The sequence below is a fragment of the Thamnophis sirtalis genome, unplaced genomic scaffold, assembly GCF_051295495.1.
Source record: "Thamnophis sirtalis isolate CommonGarterSnake01/CBP01778 unplaced genomic scaffold, rThaSir2_p1.2 scaffold_12, whole genome shotgun sequence".
NCBI lineage: Eukaryota > Metazoa > Chordata > Lepidosauria > Squamata > Natricidae > Thamnophis > Thamnophis sirtalis.
The window spans coordinates 15879560-15888345 of record NW_028261392.1 but is presented as its reverse complement, the minus strand read 5'-3'; the positions used below and the strand labels follow the sequence as shown (position 1 = coordinate 15888345).

General features: G+C 41.6%; 1 pseudogene; it reads left to right on the top strand.

Annotated features, from left to right (window-relative positions):
* Positions 1-3663: 3663 nt before the first annotated feature.
* On the top strand, positions 3664-6682 carry LOC148043258 (translocon-associated protein subunit delta pseudogene; annotated as a pseudogene).
* Positions 6683-8786: the final 2104 nt, after the last annotated feature.

The following is an 8786-nucleotide window of genomic DNA, read 5'->3' as shown; positions in this document are numbered from 1 at the left end:
AGAGGGAGTTGTCAGCAGTTGGAGAACCTGCCTGGATGTCATCAGATACTTTTTTTACAGTTACAACCTTTCCAGCATATGAGATAACAGGTATAGGTATAAACATGGACATGAACAAAAGAAATGAGAACAAATAAATGGGGACAGTGGGACAGGGATGGTAGGCACGCTGGTGCACTTATGCACGCCCCCTTACAAACCTCTTAGGTGAAGCCCACGGTGGACAGTTTAAGGTTGAAGCTATGGGGGTTTGAGGAAGTAACAACAGTCAGGTAGAACATTCCAGGCATTGACCACTCTATTACTGAAGTTGTATTTTCTGCAATCAAGTTTGGAGCAGTTTACCTTGAGTTTGTATCTATTGTTTGCCCGTGTATTATTGAGGTTGAAGCTGATGTAGTCATTGGCAAGTAGGACATTATAGCAGACAATTCTGTGTATTGTACTTAGGTCATACCGCAGGCGGCGCAGTTCCAGATTGTCCAAGTCCAAAATTTCTAGCCTGGTGGCATAAGGTATTCTATTGTGAGTAGAGGAGTGGAGTAATCTTCTCGTGAAGTACCTCTGGACCAGTTCAATCATATTAATGTCCGATGTACAGTGTGGATTCCAGGCAGATGAGCTGTATTTGAGAATTGGTCTGGCAAAGGTTTTGTATGTCCTAGTTAGGAATACAATGTTAGTCTTAAAAGATTACAATGTTAATCTTAGATATTAAATTTATTTGACCACTTTTTCTCTCTTTTTTTGCACACTATTTTTAACCTGCTTTGTTGTTGTTAGTGTTGAATGTATGTTTTGTTTCACTTTGTCTGTTTGTTCCTGTTTTGTATTTTATTTCTTATGATAAAACAGTACATAATATAGAAGGAAAGTCATTGTACTCCAGTAAATCTACTAAAATTTTCACAGTGCAAATGAGACATGTAACCACAACCTGTCACCATGGTGTCACTTAAAAGCAAGCACAAGGTATAACCACAGGGATGTCATTCATAGCAGATGTAGGACAGAAAAAAAAGAAAAGGGAAAGGTTATTCTTTCTGACTTAAAACTGGAGGTGAGATATACCTTTAGAGGAAGGCCAATTAATCTGGCACAAGATCAGATGACTGACAACTACATATTCCACCCAAGCGAGAGGAAAAAGCATCGGCACTTAAAACAGGTTAGATGTTTTCAAGCTTTCCTGTTTAAAACTCCACAGAAATGTGCATTTGAAGTTGATTTGGCCTTTTTAAATATGTAGGTAAACTAAAAAGATAAAAGGCACTAGGGAAGAAATAAAATTGTATTTGATTTCCCTGCCCTGATTAAATGACATACATGACAAAAAGGATGTGAAGATGATCTTTTTTTGACATGTATGAATATTAATTTGAGCAAGGAGAGATGTGGAGGCAGCAGCGTTCTTCCAGGATGAAGACAAGAAAAAGAGACTTAGTGATTATTATGTGGAATCCTTTTCTGTCATTATCTGACTGCTAAAACACACACAGCCACACAGACTTTCTGGAATAATGGCACTGGATGCTTGTCTGTAAACTACCATCAATGCAAAGGGGAAATTTGAAATGGAAACCTTCTGTATATATCACAAAAACGATAACAGAAGAGAATAACAGAGTTGGAAGGAACCTTGGGTGCCTTCTTCGATCGCTCGCTCCCCCGCCCATCCGCTGCCACTCGCATGGGCGGGGTAGCGTAGCGAGTGAGCGGGCGGATGGGCAGGGGAGCGAGCTCACCTTTCCAGCCCCACTTCCACCTGGACAAGCCATGGGAAAACCTCCGCCTCTCCAAAATGAGCCACCTGTGTATGTGGCCCTCGGCGGGGTCTGGAAGCAGTGCCTTTCTGCCAAAGCATCCCTCACGTACTTCGGGGGCCGGCGGGCAAGGCAAGCGCAGCGGCTGGAGACTCCTCCGCAGGATCCCTTCCGGCTCTGTCTGCTTCCTAGCCTGTCCCGGCTCTCCTGACTCCCGGGGCTGCCGCTTCTCCGAACTCACCCAAAGAGAGTAAGTGATGAGCATGGGCGGGGTAGCGTAGCGAGTGAGCAAGCGGATGGCAGTGGGATAGCCGCCAGAAGCCTTCCTGACCACCCCTGGCTGCACTGCAGCTGATTCGCCCCAGGCGGGCTGGAAGGCTTTGGACGTCCGGGCAGGAAGAGCCGCGAGCGGATGGTGGTGGGATCGCCGCCCGGGAGCCGCCAGCCTTCCTGCCCAACACCTACTCTCCTCGGACTTGTTTTGATGAGCGCAGGGTGACTGGCGCCCGCTCAAACTATAGTCAGTCGTCCCATGTTATAAGATTAAGATCTCTTGAATTAGATTCCAGCTGATGTGGCAGGCGGCGCAGATTGCAGCAGGGACGGCTGCCGATTGCAGCCCAATTGCGCCAGGGGCTGCGCTGGCGGGGATGGGCAGGGGGGATGGGACTGGTCCTGCTAAGGGTGTGGAGGACGTGTCTCTTGTCGGTTGAGGACACCTGGGACAAGACAGGGTCGGCCATCGTGTGAGTCACCACATCCAAGGCAGAGAGCAGAAGATCTAGGGAAGCATTAAAGAGGACAGAGAGGGATGGCACCGGGGATGGGTCAGTGTCAGGCAGAGGGCAGCAGCTAAGGGCAGCGGCGTGCCCCAGCTGCTTGCCAGGACGGTACTGCAGAGTGTAGGAGTACTTCCAGAACAGGAAGATATTTTACTAAAATCTTCTCCTCCAGCCTTGAGATTAGACAGCTCATTCTTTTAACAGAGGTATGCTAGTATTTACAGAAGCCTCTGTACATTTTTTTTAAAGATGTTTGACCTTCACAAGTTTCAATACAAAATGATTAAAGGCACATATTATCCAGTTCCTTCCTTTCAAAACCTATATCTCAGTTCTTATTTTAAAAAGGGAAACAGTAAACAACGTCCCCCAAAAACATATAAACACCAACAGCTGAATGAGAAAATGATTAAAATATTTAAGCATACACCCCCCCATATGTTGTTTTGTTTTGTCTTAGATGTTTAAAGAAAGCATATAACAGTAGAAAAGATGTTTAAGGAAAGCATATAACAGTAGAAAAGGAGGAAACCTAATATAAAGTGAAAGTTATTTGTGCATCTTCAACAATATAGAACTTTCCTAGGTTACACAAGTTCTGCGTTCTACACCAAAAGATATTTTGACTTCCTGAAGAAGTCAAAAAGCACAGTAACAGGTAAAGTAAATCAATAGTAAGCCCACTGAAGAAAGCACAGCTTGCATCCAATCCTTAGGTTACATTGAAATCAACAGTAGAAACACAAGCTGCCTCTAGCATACCTGGCTAGCTTATAAACATTTTTATTTTAAATGTTGATAAACATCCACAAATATCTCCAGATTATTTTATTGCATTCCCTTGTGTTGCATTTGGAAGAGATTTCAAATTGAGAGGTTTGGTCATTCGCTTGCTTCTCAGCCAAAGAATTCAATGGGGAGCAGAAGGATATGGTGGGAGCTTAGAAAGAGATTGGAATATAATGGCTTTTGCAGCCCTTCTCAATAACAATAACGTTGTTGTCTTCCCTTTTTAGAAACAATTGCAACAATTGTCACAAGATAGTTTCTTTTTTATAGACTCCAGCATCTATGCAAATGAAAATCTAGGGTAAGGCTCGCTCTTTCCCTGCTCAGTGATGGCGGTGGCCAGGTTGGCACTGCTGTGGTTGATGTCCGCTTTGTTGGTGCTGAGTGGGGTGCGAGGTAAAACATACACAGAACAGTGACGTGCGGTGAGGTTTATGGCTGGTGAGGCACTGACACAGGGGTCTCAATTATTTTTAGACTTGTGGACTTCAACTTCCAGAATTCCACATCTAGGCATGCTCAGTTCCGATTTAAAGCGACAGCATTTGTTTTTCTCCTTTGCGAAAAAGTTTTCCTTCATTCTTTTTCTTCTCCCTCTCCCTCCTTCCTCCCTCTCTCCCTCCCTCTCCCCTCTCTCAAACAGACACATGCACATAGAGAAGTTGGATCCCTCTCTCACTCACTCTCAAACAAACACAAAGACAGAAGTTGGATTGGATATATTTTCCAATGGCTTGAAAGTAGCTCCTTTGCCATACCCTCCCCCATTCCCCTGCTGCCTTCCGATCCGACCCTTTGATTTCAGGTGGAGCCACGTTGCCTTTTAAACTTGTAATCAGTGAAGCTGGGCTTAGATATTTTTATCCGTGTGTGTGTGTGTGTGTGTGTGTGTGTGTGTGTGTGTGTGTGTAAAAGCAACGTAGCTCTGCATGCAATCAAACTACACTTGGGAAGGGATCTACACTTGAGGATGAAGTTTGAATTCCTTCCCCTCCCTACGACACACACACATACCTTTTCCAGCTGTTTCAGAGAGGATTTCAACTCTGTTCTTGCCTGCCATCATGAAAAGAAAAAGAATGTAAAAGGAAAAAGGAAGAGCTGAGCTAGTTGCTGCCAGATGACTCTGCTTAGTGCTTAACTATTTAAAAAAGGCTCTAAAAAAGTGCCCTCTACGGAGGAGGTGGGAGAACGACATGCCTCATCTACGTCAGAAATTTTTTGGCTTTTAACCCTTGCTTAACTCTGCTCAAGTGATCATAAAACACCAGACTAGGTGAGGCAAGTCATTCTCCCACCTCCTCCTGTAGAGGGCACTTTTTAGAGGCTTTTTTACACAGTTAAGCACTAAGCAGAGTCATCCACTGTAACTCTGGCAGAAACTACCTCAGCCTTTTTCCTTTTACATTTTCTTTTCATGATGACAGTGGTGAGGCCATGCCTCCCCTGCCTCCCCTGACTGCATGTCCGTGGTATAGACCCAGTTATCTCCCCATCCTATTATACCACCTCAGATGCTGTTATTTCTCCAGAAACTGTCTTTGCTGTTGAGTTGACCCTGAAATCTCTGTTGTAAAGTGAGACATTTGTTAAGTCTTTCCTCCATTTTACCACCCTTCCCGCCACACTGCAACATCCCGAATCTCTGTAGTTGTCAAGCCAGTGCCACAGTTGCCAAGTGAATCCAGCCCCCGTCCCCCCCCCAATTGACCTTGCCTGACAGAATTAGATTAGATTTTAGATTAGATTAGATTTAATAAATTTCTAGGCCACCCAATCCCGAAGAACTCTGGGCAGCTTACAACAAATACATTTAAAAAATAGAAAGGTTAAAAGCAAAGAAACATAGATTTTAAAAAAAAGCCACAACATACACCCAGTCTAATCGGGTCTGGACCTCAGTCATGGGGTCAACAGCCCAGGGCCTGCCAGAATAGCCAGGTCTTAATAGCCTTTCGGAAGGCCATGAGAGTGGGTAGGGTCCGGATCTCTGGGGGCAGAATGCCACAAAACATGATTCCATGACTCCAGGACACAGCAACCATCACAAATAGGAGCCAATCACCAAGGGTCTGAATTTTGATCACATGACCTTGCTGTAACAGTTGTGGAAAATGGTCATAAATTATTTTTTTCAGCACAGTTGCAATTTTGAAGGTGGTGAATGGTGGTAAGTTGAGGACTATCTGTAATTAATAGGTGGTAGTCCTGAAGTTGGAAGTAGGGTGTTTTTTTGACCTCCATCCCAACTCTTGTTTCAGAAAAAAACATGACGACAAAAATGAACTGTCTTTCCTTGCTCTTACCAGATGTTTCAAAACCTTTTGGTCTTTTTTTGCTTCATGAAATAAAAGCCCCTGTGTCTTTCCACTTACAATGATTAGTCCTTGACTATTGATTTGTTCATTTAAACATTGCAACAGCACTGGAAAAAAATGTGACTAAGACTGTTTTTCACAGTTAGGGCCTTTGCAGCATCCCCATCAGAGGTGGGTTCCTACCAGTTCGCACCTATTCAGTAGAACCGGTTCGTCAAATCTACCGAACCGGTTAGAAGAGGTTCCACCAGTGGACCTGGAAAGCAGGCCACACCTACAGAAGAGGTTCCAAAAATTGTTGAAACCCACCACTGGTCCTTGGATATGATTATTTTATGCTATCATGCTCGTATTTATAAAACTCAGTGCCTCTGTGAAAGATAAGGATGACTACTGCGTTTGTGGTGCAATCAGAACATTGCGTGTGTTGAAGTTGTTTTAACACAAATCAAAGATGCCTTTTAAAAAACAAGTTAACATCATATTCTTATGCAGGCCAGTGCTGTGTGTGAGGTAATTTAAGGTGGTTCTGACAAGTGTCGTCGGCATCTTCATATCCGGTCACATGGGTGGCAAGCCACTCCCATCCAGTCACATGGGTGGCAAGCCACTCCCACAAAGGAGGCCACACCCACAGAGTAGGTTCGAACAATTTTTGAAACCCACCACTGATCCCCATGTTCATGTGTCTTTGCTGTTCACCTATAAAAATGGAGCACAAAATGTGGCCCTCTATGTAGATATCAATGGCAAGCAATTCCCTGTTACAAGGGGTCAAGATCTTGGTCGCGATCAGGTTTCTTGGAGCATGGAACATAAGCTGGCTCACTTGGGCATCTTGCACAATGCTCAGTGCAACAATGAGGATGTCTCAGAGATCAAACCTCTTTTTATACTCAGTGTGGATCATTGGGGTGCCTGGAGGAGACCATGAGTCTCCACTGAGGTATTGGCAGCATTAATGGGTATTCTGCTATATCATATGACATTCACTGCTAAGAGCAACATCCAGCATAAAGCACTTCAATAAACTCTCTATACCAACAAAAAGAAAAAAGAAAGGAAATCTAGGGTAAATGCCTATGGAAATTCTCAGTCATCCAGGTCATGATTGTCCCAAAGGTTTTGTTTTAAAAGGCAACTGGACTTTCTTGGTTTTTTTTTTTTTTTTTGAAGACATTTCACTTCTCATCCAAGAAGCTTCTTCAGCTCTGACTGGAAGTTTTTGCATGAGAAGTGAAGTGACTTCAAAGAAAAACTAGGAAGTCTAATTACTGTTAGGCCTGCAATTATATTCCTTTTAGAATTTTGGCCTGCCACATTTTCTCTTATTTCATTATGCTGTTTCTTTAGTATAGTTGATGGGAGGGGGGAATAGAAAGGAGTAGGATTGTGGAATGTATTGTTTTCATTCTTTTCTAGAAGCCAAGGTCATCTTTTGTCTCCGCACTTTTACACCTGACCAGAAGCAGCTGGGTGGAGATGCCAGCGTGGAAGAAGATTGGACCATGTGATGGATTGTGGGTGTGGGGACAAGATCATGAACTTTTAACTGGGTTGAATTCTGATGTAATTTTCAGAATTGGGATTAACGCAGATGTGCTAAGATGTCTGCTTTATTAAATTGGAACTTTAAGGATCGTTTTGCCTTGGACTCTGATTTAATTCTACATGATACTTGGAACACTGATATTTACTCGCACTGATGATGTTACCTAGTTAGGGTAATGAAATGTCTGCAAGAAAAGAAGGAAGTTCAGCGAGCACCAAGGACCCCTCCTTTTCACCTTCAACTGCAAATATCCTCCTTTAGAGGAAGACTAGCTTATGGCAAGTTATATTAGACCGGCTCAAAATACAATGTTTCGTGTGCTGATTCCCTCCCTCACATATTAAAATTTTACTCTGATCGTTAATTGTAAGTATGGTTTCCCTAACTCCAGCCAGCACTTTCGTATTTCATACAACTGTAAATTCTTAAAAGTACAAAACAAAACAAGTAATAATTATTTACCAAATGCACCATGAAAATGTTTTGCATTGTAGTCAGGTACTGTATTTTGTTTTAAATAATTCAGCTAAACATCGCACACTGTTGGACAGAAATCAGATGCTAAAAAATGAAGCAATGTATAATGGATTAGTTCAAGAGAACATTTTAAAATAAACATCAGTCAGCTGCTTGGATTCAGGCTCCATATGCTATTACTTGTGGGAATACTCTGCTAGTTTTCAGGATCTTACCTCCAGAGCAACATCTTTTTAATAAGAAGTCAAAAGTGGAATAAAATGCTTGCTCAAAGCAAATTTTGATATATATATATGAAAAAAAACCTACTCTCCTTTAATTTATTTTAAGGAACCCACAATTAGATTTGATCCTATTACTTTTAATATGGTACATGATGCTGTTAAAAAAAACCTGTTTCAGTAAAAAAGAAACAATCCTAAAATTTAACAAATGATGAGAGGAACTGTTCATTACTTTGATCACATCATTTGACCACATAACAATTGTAAAGTAGCATTTGTGCTCCTCTATAAAAATTACATCAGTAACAATAGTAAAGATGTTTCACTGATGACAACAATAAAAAGCAAGAAAGAAAAAAGACCAGTCTACTCCAGCACTGATGGGAAATAAAACATGTATCACATTCTTCAGCTTGAACATGTTTGTAGAATTTCATTTTGTACTATAAAAATAGTAATGCTTGTAGTTTGCATGACAGAGAAATATCTGTCATCGTTATGTGGCTGTTAAGAATTTTCCAAAGTTTCTTAGGCATGAGGAAGACACAAGTGCAATTAACAGTAATGAATTTAAAAGTAAAATAGAGATAGAGATAGACAGACATAGATAGATAGATTAGGATAGATTTGGGTAGATAGATGATGATAGATAGATAGATAGATAGATAGATAGATAGATAGATAGATAGATAGATAGATAGATAGATAGATAGATAGATAGATAGATAGATGATAGATAGATAGATAGATAGATAGATAGATAGATAGATAGATAGATGATAGATGATAGATGATAGATGATAGATGATAGATGATAGATGATAGATGATAGATGATAGATGATAGATGATAGATGATAGATGATAGATGATAGATGATAG